At 36.3% G+C, this 18,080-nt stretch overlaps 1 long non-coding RNA gene across 1 annotated transcript in view; it reads right to left on the bottom strand.

Annotated features, from left to right (window-relative positions):
* Window positions 1-18,080, bottom strand: part of LOC118764788 — a 121,079-nt gene that overhangs the window by 13,146 nt on the left and 89,853 nt on the right. Inside the window, exon 2 of the long non-coding RNA XR_005000592.1 lies at window positions 7,464-7,468. This is a non-coding gene — a long non-coding RNA (uncharacterized LOC118764788). The remainder of the gene's footprint in view (window positions 1-7,463; window positions 7,469-18,080) is intronic.

The raw sequence follows: 18,080 nt of genomic DNA, 5'->3' as shown, positions 1-18,080 counted from the left end.
CCTTCTTTGAAATGGTTTATGACAAATTTTATTCAAACTTCATTCTAAATGGATGCCAAAGTGTTTTAAAAAACCCTGCCAGACAACCCAACTGAGGAAGATTACATTTCCTTGAAATGGATGCCACACATCTACATAGCAAAAGTTCCAGATAAATCTAAACTGGAAGTACTCTTAGTCTTCTGCAGAGCAAGGACCTACTCCATCATTGAAGAATCCAAAGCCTTCGAGGCAGCAATAGAACACCTGGACTCAAAGTTCATAAAGAAAGATTCAAACATAATGATGCTCCATATGCTATGTACTCAAAAACAAAAGGAAAACAAGTCTATAGAACAATTTATGTCAAGCCTACAGGTGCTAGCCAAGAAGTGTAAAATCCAAATCCTAATGGCAGACTATTACCGAGAAATTCTAATTGGTGATGCCTTTGTGGTTGGGCTCCAATCACCATCAATCAGACAAAGGCTTCTCAAGTCATCACATGACAGCATAGAAACATTCTATAAACCTCCTCAAACCATAGGGGTGGCCATAGAAGACACTCACAACCTATCGCAAGGTTCAACTTGTATCAATCAACCACTCCATCTTGCAGCTGCTAAATGCTTTTGGTGCGATGGAGACATTCATAAAAAAAAATCAATACCCGGCAAGAAAGTCCACTCGCAAAAGATGTCAGAAGAAAGGCCACTGGGAGAAAGTCTGCTTCCCCAAAAAGCCATCAAGAAACAAACGAAACTTCACAAAGCCAGAAAGCAATTCAGAGAAAAATGGTGATGGAGCCTTATTATCCATCATTTTAGCAGCAACAAATGGTATAGGACAGCTAGTACCCATTAAAATTAAGGACAACAATACACAAGCCCTTCTTGACATGGGTTCTGACAGGACATTTATAGAAGCAAATCTTCTTGCAGTCTGGGGATTACAATACAATCATACCTTCCAGAATAAGTTAACTTGGCCAACAACACAGCACTGGAGATTAAAGGCAAATTCAGTAGTAAATTGCAACTGGGAAATAACGCATATAACACTAATTTCCTTGTGGCCGATCACTTTGTAGCTCCAGTCATCATCGGAATTGATATCCTCAGTCAACACTTGGTGGTTACAATTGTCTTCAAGGGCATGCTCAAATCCGTGTCATTCTGCATGTTCATATCAAGCCTAAAATGTACCATATACGAACTACTTCCTGGCATAAAGATCTCTAAGCTCAAACCAATTTCAACTACTTCAAGCTGCAATCCGAGAAATGCAGATTATTAAGAACGAAATAGATAGTTTACTTTCAGAAGACATAATTCAGAAAAGCTGTAGTACCTGGCAAGTTCAATGCTCATTTTGTTGCCACCAGAGGCAATAGCTCTCTGAACTTTCTCCGTCTTATCCTTATTGAAGAAACAATACTTTCAGAACATCCTCCCCCATTACTAATTTAGTCACCTAGGTAACAGAAACTATCTACAACCTCAAGAGACCCTCCTGGGCATTTGAAGGAGTCTAATTTCCGTGTGTCCTTAGTACATACTGTTCCTGCACATCTGCCACATATGAAGACTTCCCATGGGCATCCAGTTTTGAACTCCTATGACTTGGAGGACTATGATGAATAAGAGTGGACTGAGAACTTAGTCCTGATGAACCCCTACTTGTATGCTAAATTCATCACTGTATTCATGGCCTACTCTCACCCTACTAACAGCACCACTCTAAATGGTTTATAGAATTCCAACAAACCACTCATCTACTCCTAACTTCCTTAGAGACACCAGATAATAGACAGAGGGACTCTGTTCAAAGCTTTCACTAGATGGCTTGCTTTTAGCTGGATACTTTTCCTGCTGCTGTCTCACTAGGAAGATGGCATCTGTGGTACTCTTCCCAGGTACAAAACCAAACTGCACTGCATCAAGTCTAATTGTATTCTTAACCATTTGAGTTTATAACCGCCTCTATAACTTCCATGACCTGGTCCAACAGTTTGATACCTCTGTAGTTGTTTCTATCTTAAGATATCACCTTTACACTTGTAGCGACTAACTATAATATTACTACACCAATGATTGGGGATGATGCCTTTCTGAATAACCTGATTTACTATAGAAGTAACTAAGCTTTAACCCACACCAACAGCCATTTTAATTACCTGATGGTCCAGGAGCTTTCCTTAACTTTATATCCTTAATTGCCTTTTCTATTATACTGCTGTCAACTCTGATGGGTGGTCCCTCAGTTTGTTTAATATTTGAAAGACTCACCTTTACCCATGCATTTTCCAACATTTAGTAGCCTTTCATAGTGGCACTTTCATGCACCTTTCTTCTCTGAGTCCCTAAATTCAAGCATACAATTATCCATTCACACACATTTCTCACCTACCATATCTCTAGTCTCACTGATACATTGTTTTGCATCCTGAACATCTCACATCTCTGATCCCCATGCTGTAGAACATTGGCAAATTTCTCATCTTCTGTTATTCCTTTTGCTATGTAAACCTGTTGCCTAGCTTCTTTTCCAGCTACCTGATATAATTTTCTATTTTCACCAATTTTTCAGTCTGTTCAGACCAATCTCTTTGCTTTTATAGCCTTGTCTACATCCTTGTTCCACCACCATGTCAACCTCAGCCTAGGTGGGACTTTGCACTAGCCACAGATTTGGTCTATAGCTCTCAGCAGAATGTCCCACAGGAACTTCCAATTCTGAGTCATTGTAGCTCTAATTCTGAAATCATTAACTAGTAACCTGTAACGTATTTTGGGTAGTACACTCTTCAACTAGAAACGACTTTGCATTTGCAAACATCTGTCTATTTCATTGCCTGGTGAGGAGGTAATCAATCTGGCTTATGTGCCCACCAGACTGTTAAGTGCTTAGGTGGCTGGCTGTTTCTCTGAAGTTAGTGTATAGATAATGAGATCTTTGCATCACATAATTCCAGCAGCCTTGTTCCCTCCTCATTCCTAGGACCAAAGCTACAACCACCATGCACACCATAGAATCCTAGAAGATGCTGCCCAACATGTCTTTTGAAGTCACAAGCACAATAACCAAGCCCTTGTCATTTGTTGTTAAGGTAGTCTGCAAAAGGACCTCATAAAATTTGTCCTGGTCATCAACCAGTTCGGATTTGAAGTATAAACAGAGATAAATGTAACTGTTAATTTATCTATAAGTCTCAGCTTAATTACCCTATCACAAACACTAACTACCTCAATTACCTTTTCTACCCCCTTTTCAGCTAAAAGTATGCCTACATCACCCACTCTATCACTCCTACCTACCCAGAAGAATTTGAACCTCTGTTTCTTACCTGTGAGAAATCTAGCTGAGGTTCCCTTCCATCTTACTTCTTGCACACCAAACATGACAACATGGCATTGCTCCAACCATTCAACAATCTCACCAGTACTTCCTGCTGTTGTACCAACTTTGATGGTAGCAGCCTTGAAATTGTATGCTTGGGAGTGACATTAGGAAGGCATTCATGGAACTTTTGTCAGCACTTGAAAAGTAGATATGTGCAAACACTTACCAGCTAACATAGAGCTTTGGTACGTAATTTATTCAATGAATAACAATCTCCTCAATTCTATACAACATCAAGCACAAGGGCCAACAAAGAGAAAGATGAAGAAGGTATGAATGTTGGACATGTAGGTTGAACAAGAAGAGAGGATAGGGTGGTTGCACAACAAGGTTAAAATATCATGTTTAAATATTTATATATGCAGTCCACATAAGCATATACTTAGATATATACTGCACTCATAAAGATGCATGTATACAAGTATATGCTATAAAGAAGGGAGTAAGCGAAATATATATCCCTACCCACACAACAGGAGGAGTACATGAGTTGCCAGGGAAGTAATTCATATACATTTAAATTTAAATGGTGGTGGAGGGATTATATATATATAAAACAACATACATATATGTAAATTTAAAAACACACTGATGTGCACACTACAAATAACATGGAAATGCTCTGCTGACCTGTATTAATTATGTACACATCCCAGTTTCCATCATTTGGTTTAAGATCATCAGTCAAGTGAGTCACATTGCTTAGGTCGCAGAATTTATATTTTTCATTGTACTCATAAACTCTGCAATCTGGATATGCACGGCAAGCTTCCTTACAGATCGCTAAGTTCATGTTTTTAAGCCTTCCAATATTATCTCGATTTGGTATGGTAACTCTTTTAAATGTAATAGGGTGCTCATTAGCTGGAAAAAGAAAAAGAAAACAAGAAATACCTTTTATACTCATCCAAACACAGACACACAAGCACCACTCACATATTTTCTAGCATATATCAAATATTTTAAAGTATCAGGTGCATAAATTGTAAATGGATAATTTATTATAAGTAAATAACTGCTCCACAAAATGACACCTAATCAGAATTCATGTGAGTAGTAGAACATCTTCAGACTTATTTGAAACCTTGTCTCAAATATTTGAGCTGCAGACAATATGTTTGTACATCTCTTTTCTAATTGGGTAATTTTGCAGGATCAATATTCTTTTCTACTTTAGGCACAAGGCCTGAAATTTTGGGGGAGGGGGCCAGTAGATTAGATCGACCCTTGTACGCAACTGGTACTTAATCCATCAACCCCGAAAGGATGAAAGGAAAAGCCGACCTCAGCAGAATTTGCTTGCAGGGTCAATATTGCATTAATCAGGTAGCCAACCAATACATTAAGTGTTGTTATGGCCATTCAATCTTTAAACAAAAACAAACCAAACCATCAAAGAGTGATGCACAAATGGATTGTCTACAACTGAAATATTCAGATGAGCTTTTGTATATGTGTCATGATGTACTAGAAGTCACATTAATTCTGAGAAAGGTGTCTTACACTGAAAAATAATTTTATAGATGGAATGTGTGTTTTTATGATATATACTATCTTTAAAATAATGCACCAGATGTCGTTCTCATATCTCATTCAAATATTGGTACTTCAATACAATTATCTAATATTTAAAAACATCTATAAAACAATATTTTACTTATTAATCACTAATGGTAGACAGGATAATGAGGATGGCACATGAAGATAAAATTAAGATTAAGTAATTGAGTATGTAAAATAATACAGAATCAATGATTTCAAAGGAAAAAATTGCCTCAAAGCATAGGAGACCTTCAAGAGTTACTTGGGGAAACCCTGGCCACTGAGCCAAGTGATCCCTCTCAATAGTCTGTCTTCAATCAACAGGCATATGCTCAAAGCTGTTCTGTTCATTTGAACCATATTCACTACTCACATTCATGTGTCAACAAATTTGTTGGGAGGCAGCACTTGTTTCTCTCTCTACACTTAACTCCCATTTTAAGTAAAACTTGAAAAAGTTAATGGGGTCTTGACTAATGAGAAAGGCATCTCATCTTCACCTTTTCTGAGTTCATCTACCACACAAAATCTTTCACCAAAGCCATCAAACAGCTAGAAATTGCCTGTTTTTCCCAATCAAAGGAAGGCAATGGCATGATCTTCATAATGGATTCAGCTGATAACCAAATCCAACTTACAAGTGAAAGTAGGTGTTTGAAATTAATCCACACATCAGCAAGGCTTGAGAACTGGACATGTGCATGCAGAACAGTTTTGTCACTTTGCATGCATTGCAGATAGATCCAGTAGATGGCACAGAGATCATCATGTCATGCACATATGATAGTGATGCTTGTGCTTAGTGTACCCTTATCGGATGGGGGTTTATGATGGGGATATGGTGCTTTGTATATTTTACCCCAGTGTCACTTTGATGGCATGCACTGCTCTCTTGCTTTCTAATTGATGTATCAATACCAACATACAACAATGTTTCTCTAAAAGAAATGGAGAAAATTTCAAAATACAAAAACCTGGAAATAGAGGTAACTCAAATGTGGAGTCTAAAAACAGAAACAATTCCTATCATAGTAGGTGCATTAGGTATGATAAAAATTTATTCAAACAAATACATAACAAAAACATCAAAACTAACAAGTATATATAACATACAGAAAACAGCACTACTGGGCATCGCACACATCCTACGTAAAACACTTTCAATACAGTAAAAATAAGAGCCCCACAACAAACCACAGCACATACCCAAGGCACACAGCTGTGCTCAGTAGTGCAGTGAAAGTACGTTACAAAAATAAGACTACTGAAAAATAATAATATTTATTATTATTATAATGGAAGACTATGCATACTGAACATGGGAACTTGCTGAGCTATCTAATCCAAAGTGAAGTAGCGTTGTTAATGGCAGTCAGAGATGAGTGGAATTAATAGTAGGAAAAAGGAAAAGAACAAAATAAGAAGGGCCTTCTGCAATTCACTCAGAATCTCAACAACAATGTTAAAACAGTGACCTCTGAGCTGCATTTTCATCTTGGAGAAGATATGGAAGAGTGCAGGTGCTAAATCTGGCAAATAGAGTGGGTGTGGAAACCACACCATGTTGTTTTAGGCAAGAAACTCACAAGTGAGAAAAACTCAATGATATGGTGCACTATCATCGTGAAGAATCCAATTCTTCATGAACGTTTGGATTGCCTGCACAGAGCCATACAACAGCAATGTCGTTGGTTGTTCTCTGACATTCTTCATGCACAAGATGATGAATTTCTCTACATTTCTGAGGGTGACACTTGTCGTAGATCTTCCAGATTTCTCCTCCTCTTCCAGGAATGTTCTTCAACTTTTGAAGTGCTTGTGCCACTCAAAACATTGCATACAGCCCACTGACTTATCACTGAAAGCTTGCCAGAGCATGCTCAACGTTTCTGTAGCAGACTTCCCAAGTTTAACACTAAATTTGATGTTGGCTCTTTGTTCCAACTTCCTCTCCATGACAACAATCACAGACTACAGCATATGCATGATCACACAAATACAAATTTCACAACTTGCAAATTAAACACAACAATGTCCCTTTGCACACTGCTTCATAATGGTCACTGCTAGCTCTTACTATGCATGTAACTGTGTGCTGCTATTTGGTGATGCACTACAGAACTAGTACAGGAAGTTTTTGACACCACTTTGTACTACTGAGATCGCTAAACTTAGTGAATTTCCCTTGATATCCAACATTTTTTTTTGAAGGAAGGATTTCAACAAGAAAAAACAAAATCTTTGAGATCAAAGTGAATGGATGTGTTGTTTTTAAATCCATAGAACTATACTAAATAGAAACTTATTTAAGTTGAGAGGATTCTCTCTTCATATTATGATAGGAAGAGTATCCAGCCATAGCAAACATGACAAAATATAAGCAAAACACAACTTCATAGGTTACGATTACTTTTTCTGTTATTTTTGTATATCAAATTATGAAGGATAGTAACTAGTGTTAAAATACTGTGTTGTAATAGCAGTATCTAATACATACCAAAATGGACAAATGAAGAGAAAATTGCTTTTACAACTACTACTCCTGCTGCTGTTGCTGCCACTATTACTAATACTACTCAGGTTTAAGGAAAACAAGAATAGAATTATCTTAATTTCTGATGGAGCATAAGAGAAAAGGAAGTTTTCTTAACAAAAAGAAGGAAATTATTGAAAACAAGCATAAAATATTCAATGTGAATAAATGCTGTATGAGAATTTACAGTATTTACAATTCCTTAAGTTGATTATTTTGGGAATGTGTTTACATCAATGTCTTTATATATTATAAAATATACATATGTAGTCACAAATTTTGAGAAAAAGAGGAAAATAGACTTCAGTAATAAAATGCAAATAATAATTACATTTCACTCGTTGGTAATAATCCCTGCTTTTGTCTGTTTGTATTTTCGTGGAGGAAGCTGCAGTTTGCTTTGATAAGTAACAGAGACCACTTTTTTTAGTTATTTCAAATGACAAGCAATTTGTATGAGCCAAACAGTGTTCTGCACAGGCATCAACTGTTACTTTTTTTTTATCCACCAATGTTTTCCCAGCTACATTCAGCATTGCGTTTTTTATTTTTACAAATTTGATGCGAGTATCTAGAATTAGATTGAAATTTAGACCAATGAAAAATAATAACAACATCAATAATAATCATTTCTAACATAGAAATTTAGTCAAAATTCTGAGGTAGGAGTTTATCAATTAAATTGATCCCTGCACTTCACTGGAATTTTAATTTATTGACTCCAGAGAGGCAAAGTTAACATCAGCAGAATTTGAACTCATGAATTAAAAAGCCTGAACAAATATCCCTTGTTCTTTCCTCTGGCTGGGTAGCCATGTATATCCTCTACAGAAGCACACCTGTTTCTGCCCGCATTCTTGATCACACACACACACACACACTCTCTCTCTCTCTCTCTCTCTCTCTCTCTCTCTCTCTCTCTCTCTCTCTCTCTCTCTCTTGCTTTCCCACTGACTAGGTGACCAAGTACCTCCTTTATATCAACACATCTGTTTCTGTCCTCTTTCTTGTTACCTCTCCCTCTCCCTCTCTCTTTCCCTTTCTTCCTCTCCCTGTTTCCTCTCTTTTCTTTTCTCTCCTCTCTCTCTCTCTCTCGCTCTAGCTGGGTAACCCTGTACCTTCTCTATGGCAAGGCACCTGGTTCTGCCTCTCTGTTTATCTGTCACACTCTAACCTTTTATCATCTGACACAAGGTCTCTTTTTCCAATGCCCCTCTATAGCAAGACACCCATCTCTGTTCTCCATCACACTCTAACCTTTCATTATCTGACACAAGATCCCCCTCCTCCAATACTTTCTCTCCTCTCAAAATTCCTTGTCTTGCAAGTTACTTGGTGACCTGGCTGGTGCTGATGTCACATGAAAAGCATCTAGTCCACACTGTAAAGTGGTTGGCATTTGGAAGGGCATCCAGCTGCAAAAACCATGCCAAAACTGACCATGCCTGTGCTGGTACCACATAAAAAGCACTCAGTCTGCTCGGCAGAGTGGTTGGTGTTAGGAAGGGCATCCAAATGTAAAGACACTGCCAAAACAGAATCAGCAACCTGGGGTAGTCTTCTAATCGGTTGGCTCCTGTCAAACCATCCAACCCATGCCTGCATGGAAAGCAGATGCTAAACAATGATGATGATAATTTTGTCTGATGCTTTTATGATTTTCTCTATCCTAAACTCTTAACAACAAAAATAATTATAACTAGCAGTACCCATAGGAATTCCATAATAAATACGAAATTTTTTATCTAGTTGGAAGTTTATACTGAACCATAAAAATTAATGTTTCTTTTGAAATTGTATATTTTTAAAAAACATTTCATTTTTGAGATCATGTAAGGATCCATGTTGTAGTATTGAAAATACAGTCTTAAGAAACAAAAACATCTCTGAAGGTTATAGTCTTTGTTATACATTTGTTAAGTCTTCTACATAGCGAATTGTTATAGTTTATTCTCTTGCTTAACATCAAGAAGTAAACGCCCTTAAGTATGTAACAAAATTAAAGAGATTATATTATTTTGGTACTGTTTTTTGTAGGATTTTAACAAATATTAATATAGTAATTTGAAAAAATCTGCAGGTATTTTGCAAGCTTTTGAAGAATAGGAAATATATAAGCTCTTTTGAAATAGTATTTCTTGTGATTTTGAGATTTTGTAATGTTCACATAGGTAATACTAAAGATGCCATTGTAGCAGCAAACTGTATGAATAAATACTGGTCCACAGTTTTTCAATTTTCATCAATATGATCGAAATTATTGAAAATCTTTTGAGAGAGTTATGTATAGAGTAAATGCTTTAAACAATGATTACTCCAAAATGAAATTAAAACCATTATCCATAATATTATTCTGTTATGGTTTGACTATCTAGATACCACATTTACAAATCTCAGTATGTTGTAACTGGACCCATGATAACTTTACAGTCATTAAAACTAAGACAGTAGATAACTTGTGTTCAAACATTATTTTTGGAAGTAATTCTCATCCATGGTTTCTTAGATAAGGAATAATGATTATATTTTAAAATACACATTATTTTATTTACATTTAAATAAGCATAGACATGCAATTTATATAGTGAATATGAGTTGCAAAAGAAATATATCAATAAAAATCAATAATTGATTACATTGCAATAATTTTACTGTTGTATAATTATTACATCATTGTATCATTTAAATCTTGAATCCATTAATTATCATTATCAGAATACCATTAATTTAATACTTCCTTATATACAATGATTTTAGTGATACTTTTCCCTCTTTGTTTTCCTTGCCTGTTGGTATTCACTACTTTAACAACAATATCATTTAGTTTCCTGATCCTAAAAAATACAACATACAACTGTCCATGACTAAATAGTGGTTAGGGTAGGCAAATCCCTATCTTATTGAATGTCTGACCTTGTGCTTCATTGTCATTGAATAAGCTAATGTAAAAGGAAACTGAGTTCTTTGTAATGTGAAAAGTAAATTTGATTCACTGGGTGTTAGTTTGACTCAAGGTATTTGAAGATTTCTGGGATTTTCAGACTACATGTGCCAGTTAAAAAAAGATCTGCTTTACAGTATCTTGCTACTATTGCCATTGCAATTTTAAGAGTGATGCATGTTCTGTGAACTTCCTTGAAATGAAGAAAGAAGTATAACTAGAACTCCCAGCTCAAAACTGCTTTCTTCTTCTGCATTGAGATGGCCCTTTAGCCCTCTGTACTCTTCAACATGAAATCGAGAATGATTGTTCCTAATAAATTGTGAATGGCATCCCTCAATCTTTACATGTTATTCTGCTCTATGGATAACACTAAAACCATGTCTAACAGCCAAACAAAATGTTGTGGCAGACGCCCCCAGGTGAGAAGAGGGCTGGTCCACTACTAATAAATAGTGGACAGACTCAGTAACAAGGTACACTTTTCAAGCCAGTCTCACAGATGATGAAGTTACGTTGTCATAATGTAGGATATATCAGTGGCGACAAGGATTCAGAGCTCACGCTGCAGAAAAGTGTTAAAAATCCCAAGGTGGGATTTGAACTTCACACGGTGAAAAGTAATATACACACAGTGAAAAGTATATAAAAAAAAAAGATTCTGAAGAGAAAATGTCAGATAAAACTGGAGCTCTAGCACGGAATTGAACTTCACACAGGGAAAATATTAAAAAAAAAATTCTGAAGAAAAAATGTCTGATAAAATTGGAACTCTAACACAGAACTGAACAACACACAGTGTATGAACACAGTGAAAAATATATTAAAAAAGATTCTGAAGAAAAAATGTCTGATAAAACTGGAACTCAAACACAGAACTGAAGAGAAAAATAATATAAATCTGTTTGACGGATTTATGTCAGGTCGTTATATGTTGATAGCACTTCCGGTAAACAATGTAGACTGGTACTACCTGCGGCATTTTGGAAAATATATGGTTCTGGGTGGAGCAAAAAAAGATTTAAGTCAGGTCACTATATGTTAATTTGTGCTACCAGTAAACAATGAAGACTGTACTACCTGCAGAATTTTGAAAAAAATATATAATTCTGTCTGGAACAAGAAAAAATCTAAATATGAAGAGAAAAATAATTGGTTAGAAGAAAAAGAAATGAAAAAAAAATAATGTGGTGTTGAAAAAAAAAATGTAATTCTATGTGGAACAAGTAAGAATCTAAATAAGAAGAGAAATATAATTCTGGTTAGAAAAAAAAAGAAAGGAAAAAATTAAATGAATGTAATGTTGTATTATACGAAAAGGAAAATTCTCAAAGGAGGGAGGTGTTGTGGCAGACACTCCCAGCTGAGAAGTGGGCTGGTCCACTAATAATAAATAGCGGACAGACACAGTAAGTAGTGCCAGTCAGCTAGGTATGCTGTTTGGGCCAGTCACACAGACGAAGTTATGTCATCATAATGCAGGACATATCACAAAATTATAAATTTGTTGCATGGTGACCATAGAATGAACAGGTGTTCTATAAGCTTCGTGGTGCTGGATTTCTTTGTGCCACTCAAATTCACTATGAGAAAACAGACGTGGATAGCACATTGGATCTAGATGACATGACAAATAAGAATTTCTTTGGAAAAGAACAATTCTGAGATTAATTAAAACAGCCCTATTCTCAAGAGGTGCTTCATTTTCACCAATAAATACAGCTGTAATTTCACTACTTGGAAAAGAATGCTACTTAATGTCTACACCTCACCTGAAATGAAGTTCCACTTTACAAATAGGAACATTGTTTTGGAATGATGTGCTTCTTCTAATTACACTGACTGCATCTTTTTATGTAACTAAACATAAGAATTATAGCAATGAATAACATTTTGAATGATATTCATTATGTTAGCTAAACATTGAGAATTTTGAGGAGCTTCCATCTGGTGCTTCCTTTGTTTCATTTATTGGGTCATCCCATAAATAATTTGGCTATTTTTATGCCTCTTTTATTTTTCAAAATTAAGATAAAGTTCTTTTTTAATCTAAAATATACTCTCCTTCATTTTCTACAACGCTCTTCTATCTATCTGGTAGACTTGCAAGGACCCACTTCCAAAATTCACTTGTCCATGATACTCCTCCAGTACTATTCTGACCTCATCTACAGAATTCATATTTTTTCCATCCAAATGATTTTGAAGACTGTGGAATAAAAGATAATCAGATGAGGCAATGTCCAGCAAATATGGTGTGTGGAGCATCGTTTCTCATTCAAACTGCTCTATCCTTTGGAAGGTCATCCTCGCTGTATGTGGCCGAACATTATCCTGATGGAAGAACACCTTTCATCTTCAAACTGAAGATGGTAATCTTTTTTCTAGTGTTGACATAAGCTGCTCAAGCTGCTCGCAGTAGATCTACTTTGTTATCGTTTGGTTTGGGTTTATAAGTTCAAAGTGGACTAAACCTTACATAGCCCACCAAACAGATAAAAAACATTTTATGTGAGTGAAGACTTTCTTTAGCATGTGGTGCCAGTGTTTCTCTTTTCCCTAGCCACTGTCTTCAGTGCTTGAAATTTTTATAGAGAGATCATTTCTTGTAACCAGTCACTATTTGGTCCAAATAAGGTTCATTCATGAGACGTGACAGCAAAGAAGAGCACACATTCACTCTTTGCATGTGATTAAACTCAGGAAGTTTGTGAGGAGGCCATTGATCCAATTTGCTGACTTTTCCGATGGCACGCAAGTGTTGATAAATGGTTGAATGACCAAATCAAAGCTTCTCTGCTAGTTCCTCAACAGTTATGATGGGATTTTCTTCCACCAGGATTTGCAGTATTCCTTGTCAAGCTCTACAGATCTTTCAGGACAAGGGGTATTTTCTAGGCTGTAGTTTCTAGCTCAGAATTTCTGGAACCACCGTTGACACTGGTTTACATTTATTGTCCATTTCAGATCCCCATAAACTGCATTAATATTCCTCACACTTTCCATTGCATAGTTGCCTTTATTGAATTCATAAAGCAAAATATGCCAAATATACTCCTTTGTTACTTCCATTATCATCATCCTCATCATCATTTAATGTCCCTTGTCCAGACTGGCATGGTTGGAAGGCTTGACCAGATTGATACACTGGAAGGCTGCACTAGACTGTAGTCTGATTTGGCATGGTTTTCTATGGCTGGATGTCCTTCCAAATGCCAACCACTCTGAAAGTGTAATAGGTGCTTTTACATGCCACCAGCATAGGTAACAATTTGCATGAAACCAGTATCTACAATGACTGCGATTTTGCTTGGCTTGATAGGTTTTCTTCTCAAGCACGACATAATGCCAAAGGTCTCAGTCACTGCTTCCATGAGGCCCAACACTCAAAAAGAACTGAGCCACTTTGCCTCTGTGAGGCTCAGCACTCGAAAGGAATTATAGCTTTGAAAAAATAACTTTTAAAATAGAACTGCACTCTTCAAAGTTTACACTAAGAATAAGAAAAAAGGTAAAATTACTACCTGCTTTTATAGCAAAGTGATGCAGATAGTTTATTCCACTCCCTTCTGGTTTTTAGTTCATGCAATTAAAAAAACAACACATTATTTATGGGATGATCCAATATAGATAATTGACTCTACTGTGGGCTTTGGCTTTCAGGGTGAAGAGTAGAAATTGTATAAGTTTGTCCCTGAACTTTGAAACAATTAGATCCCTGTCCTTCAGGTGTATTTATTTTCATCCCAAATGAAGCATAGGAAAAGGCAGTTCCTAAAAGTTTTATGGAAAGAGATCAATTCTACATTATTTTTATTAAAAATCCCTTCAGTTCTTCAGGATAAGGCTGTAATTTAGGGAGCATAACATTCCTCATGTGGTAGCTGTTCAGAGGATCATTTAGAAATCTAAGAGCTTCACAATGAATATGGAGCATATTCATGTCACCAATGTTGTAATGTTCAGCTATATGTTTACAGTTTATTTTGTTCTCTCTCATTTTCATTTTCTATTCTCTTATTTGTTATAAAAATATTTCAATTAAAACAAAATTACTCATTCATTTTATGTTAAGAAGTAAACGGTATTAACTATGAAGCAAAAATCAAGGACGTTATCTATAATATTACTCTGCTTCACTATATTAGTAAAATTTTAAATCTTAATACTGTTATTTGAAAAACTATAAAAACATCTTGCTCTAAAGCTCATCATTCTTTCTCATTAGAATTTAGTTTTATATCGTCTGTTGTTGGCCATATTTCATAAGTTTTGACTGACCAGAGGATAGTTAATTCACTACAGAGCATGCATTAACTTCTATGTGAACCTTACGAAGGGGATGACAGAGGACTGAGATATGTGGCACATTGCTGCACTTGAGAAGACCTGCCCATCACAACAGAATGGAGATCCTAAAACTGAGGTACAATGTAAAAAGCATTGGTGCAGGAGCCATGTAAAAATCATTGGTGATTGTGCCACATAAATAGCACCCAGTACACTCTGCAGTGGGATTGGTGCTAGGAAAGGCATCTAGCCATAGAAACCAAACCAAACCAAAACAAACAGTAGCACATGCTACTTGGTTCTGAACAGATGGACTTTAGTTTGTACCTGGACAGCCTGCTGTGATTCTACAACAGATGCAAGGTTCTGCAAAAGACAAATGACAGCCACTGAAATACAGGAGTGATGAGTGATTGCACAGGTTAGAAACAGGTCAGAAATTGTCTGGTTTGGATGGTCTACCCTATGAATTCTCTGAGTTCATGCCAGATTTGTTTGGCAGCCTTTTGGCAGACATCTACCATAATAGCAGGAGAATTCTTAGTACTATTGTTCAGAGTCTGGAGACACTGCTGAGGAAGAATGTGGGAATGTGCAAGAAAGATTTTGGCCCATTCTTCAACCAAACACAGGAGTTATGTCAAAGAGTTGCTGTTATGTGCAGAATGCATATTTGTGCAAGCCAAGTCCATCATGGTGATTACCTCACACCTTCATTTAATTTGGCAGAGAAGGAAATTTTCCTCTGTTTGGTTATTGTTGCAAAAGAAGTTGCATTGAGGAAGAGGTTAAAGATTGGATGACAGTAGCATTTCACTTTGGTCAATCCTTCGTCTGCAGTTTTAAAGTTTCACTTGTAAGGAAGGTGAGGATGGAACTGTCCTCAATGGAAATTATTGAAAGAGAGGTGAATGTGGCAAAAATGATAGGAGTAGATGGGAACAACAGTGCATGAAACTGTAGGACAAGGAATGAAAATTGCAGAGGATGCTTGTCCATAGACTTCATGGTAATCTTCAATGGTGGGGTTCTTCAATTGGTCTCAGATAGAGACCCTTTTACATTCAAAATGATTATCAACATCATTATCATCTTTGTTTTTAATATATACAGGTATACTAATTAGAGCTTTATAAAAAAATAGTTTACACTATGTATCCAACTTCTTCATGTTCTCAGTTCAAATCCAACTTTTTTTTCCATACTTGCATGGGTGAATAGCAAAGTACCAACTAAAGAGTAGTATTGACAATATTGATTAAGCAGCCCCCCATCAAAAACTGTTAGATTTTAGCAAAAATCAGTCATCATTATTATTAGTAGCATTATCATAATTAATGGTGGTGGACTGGAAGAAAACAAGAGCATCAGAGATATGTTTCAGAGGGTTGCTGAGTTTTAGTAAGGAAGGATTCAAACTTTATATTGTACAGAATTTCTCTCACAAAGACAACAGAAAAACGTAACAAAATTACCAAGAAAGAAACAATAATAAAGAAGTTATCTGCATTACCTTTACAAATAGGCACAACTGGAGTCCATTTATTATTCTTTCCACATACTGACTTTTGGTTTACTCCACTTGGACAGCTATAGGTCACTTCAGATTTATAGGCTGTGGTATTGTAAACCTTTGATGCACCAGCAACATCTTTTGGCGGTCCACAGTCAATGGTCATTGTGCCTGAAATTGAAAAGAGAACTTGATACCAAGATTGCTTGCATGTCATGAAGTGGAAGACAATGAAGTAAAAATGACTAATTTAGAATAGATGATATTGAGTGAAGCAAATGGAAGACATTTTCACACAAATATAAGTACATGCATACTTACATGTATGTATGCATGTGTGTGTGTGTGTGTGTGTGTGTGTGTGTGTGTGTGTGTGTGTGTGTGTGCGTGCATGTGTGTGTGTGTGCATGCATGTGTGTGTGTGTGCATGTGTGTGTGTGTGTGTGTATCACTGATTGAAGTTCAAATCAAGCTTCAAAAGAATGGAAATATTGGTTCAGAACTTTAAAAAATTTTTTAGTATCATTTCCTGCTGAACCGCCTATCATGGATGAAAGTAAACTTAGGTGTTTAATAGCACACATAGATAAAGACACTTACGAACTCATATGTGAATGTGAGAATTACTCAGAAGCAATTGAAACTCTGGAGAGAATGTACGTGAAACCATTGAACATTATTTTTGCGAGATACCTTTTAATGACATGCAAACAAGAACCAGGTCAATCAGTTGACGACTATTTATAGAAATTGAAACGACTAGCTAAAGATTGCGGGTACAGAGCTGTGGACGCTGAGACTCACAAAAATGAAGCTGTTCTTGACGCATTTATCTCGGGATTAACGTCATCTTCAACTCGCCTTAGACTTTTAGAAAATATTCAAGATGCGGCGATAACTTTAGAAGCGATATTTAACCAAGCCCGTCCGCTGGAAGTTGCTCAAAGGAATTTCAAAGTGTATAATAGCAGTCAGTCTGCTATAAACAGCCAGGGAAGCTGTTTGTCAACGTTTATTCCACGTGAAGAAGACAAAATCTCAATTCCTGGTGGAAATACAGGTTGTTCAGTGACAAAACGAACTCAAAAATCCTGCACTTTTTGCAGACCTAATGATTTTCATCCGAGGTTTAAGTGTCCTGCTAGGTGGAGCAAGTGTTACAAATGTGAATATTTTGGTCATTTTGCTAAAGAATGCCAGTCAAGTAACTAAAAATTTTGGTAAGACATCAGCAGCTCTTGATGATGGCAACTTCGCCATGGCTTTATGTCAAGTTGGAGCTGCTACTAAAGTTAATTATACAATAAAAGTCGATGGTGTGAAAGCATTTGCTTTGATTGATACCGGCTCTACTATGAATCATATTAGCAAAGACTTTGCAAAGAAAAACAAATTGGTGGTGAAGTCTGAAAAGAATGAAATTAACATGGCTGTCAATGGAAATCATTCCCAAAGCAACGGTTATAGTATGAGTTCAATTGAACTTCATGGAAGAAATTATGAGAAAGTAAACCTGGTGGTACTTGATAATTTGTTTGTAGATATAATTTTAGGACAAAATTTCTTAAAACAGCATCAACATGTACAAATTACCTTTGACGGTAATAAGCACCTGTTACATTTGAGAGCTCTAACATGACATTACACTGAGGTTGTTTGAAAATTTAAACACTGACTGTAAACCCATAGTTACGAAATCGAGAAGACAGTCCGCCAATAATGAAAAATTTATTGCTGATACTATAAGCCAAGATCTGGCAGAAGGGCTAATTGAACCCAGTGTTTCTCCCTGGCGGGCCCAGGTATTGGTAATATCAGGAGAAAATCATCGCAAGAGACTGTGTATTGATTATAGTGAGACTATAAATAGGTTTACGCAA

The sequence above is a fragment of the Octopus sinensis genome, linkage group LG9 (assembly GCF_006345805.1).
Source record: "Octopus sinensis linkage group LG9, ASM634580v1, whole genome shotgun sequence".
Taxonomy (NCBI): Eukaryota; Metazoa; Mollusca; class Cephalopoda; order Octopoda; family Octopodidae; genus Octopus; species Octopus sinensis.
This window is presented reverse-complemented; position numbering and strand designations above follow the sequence as displayed.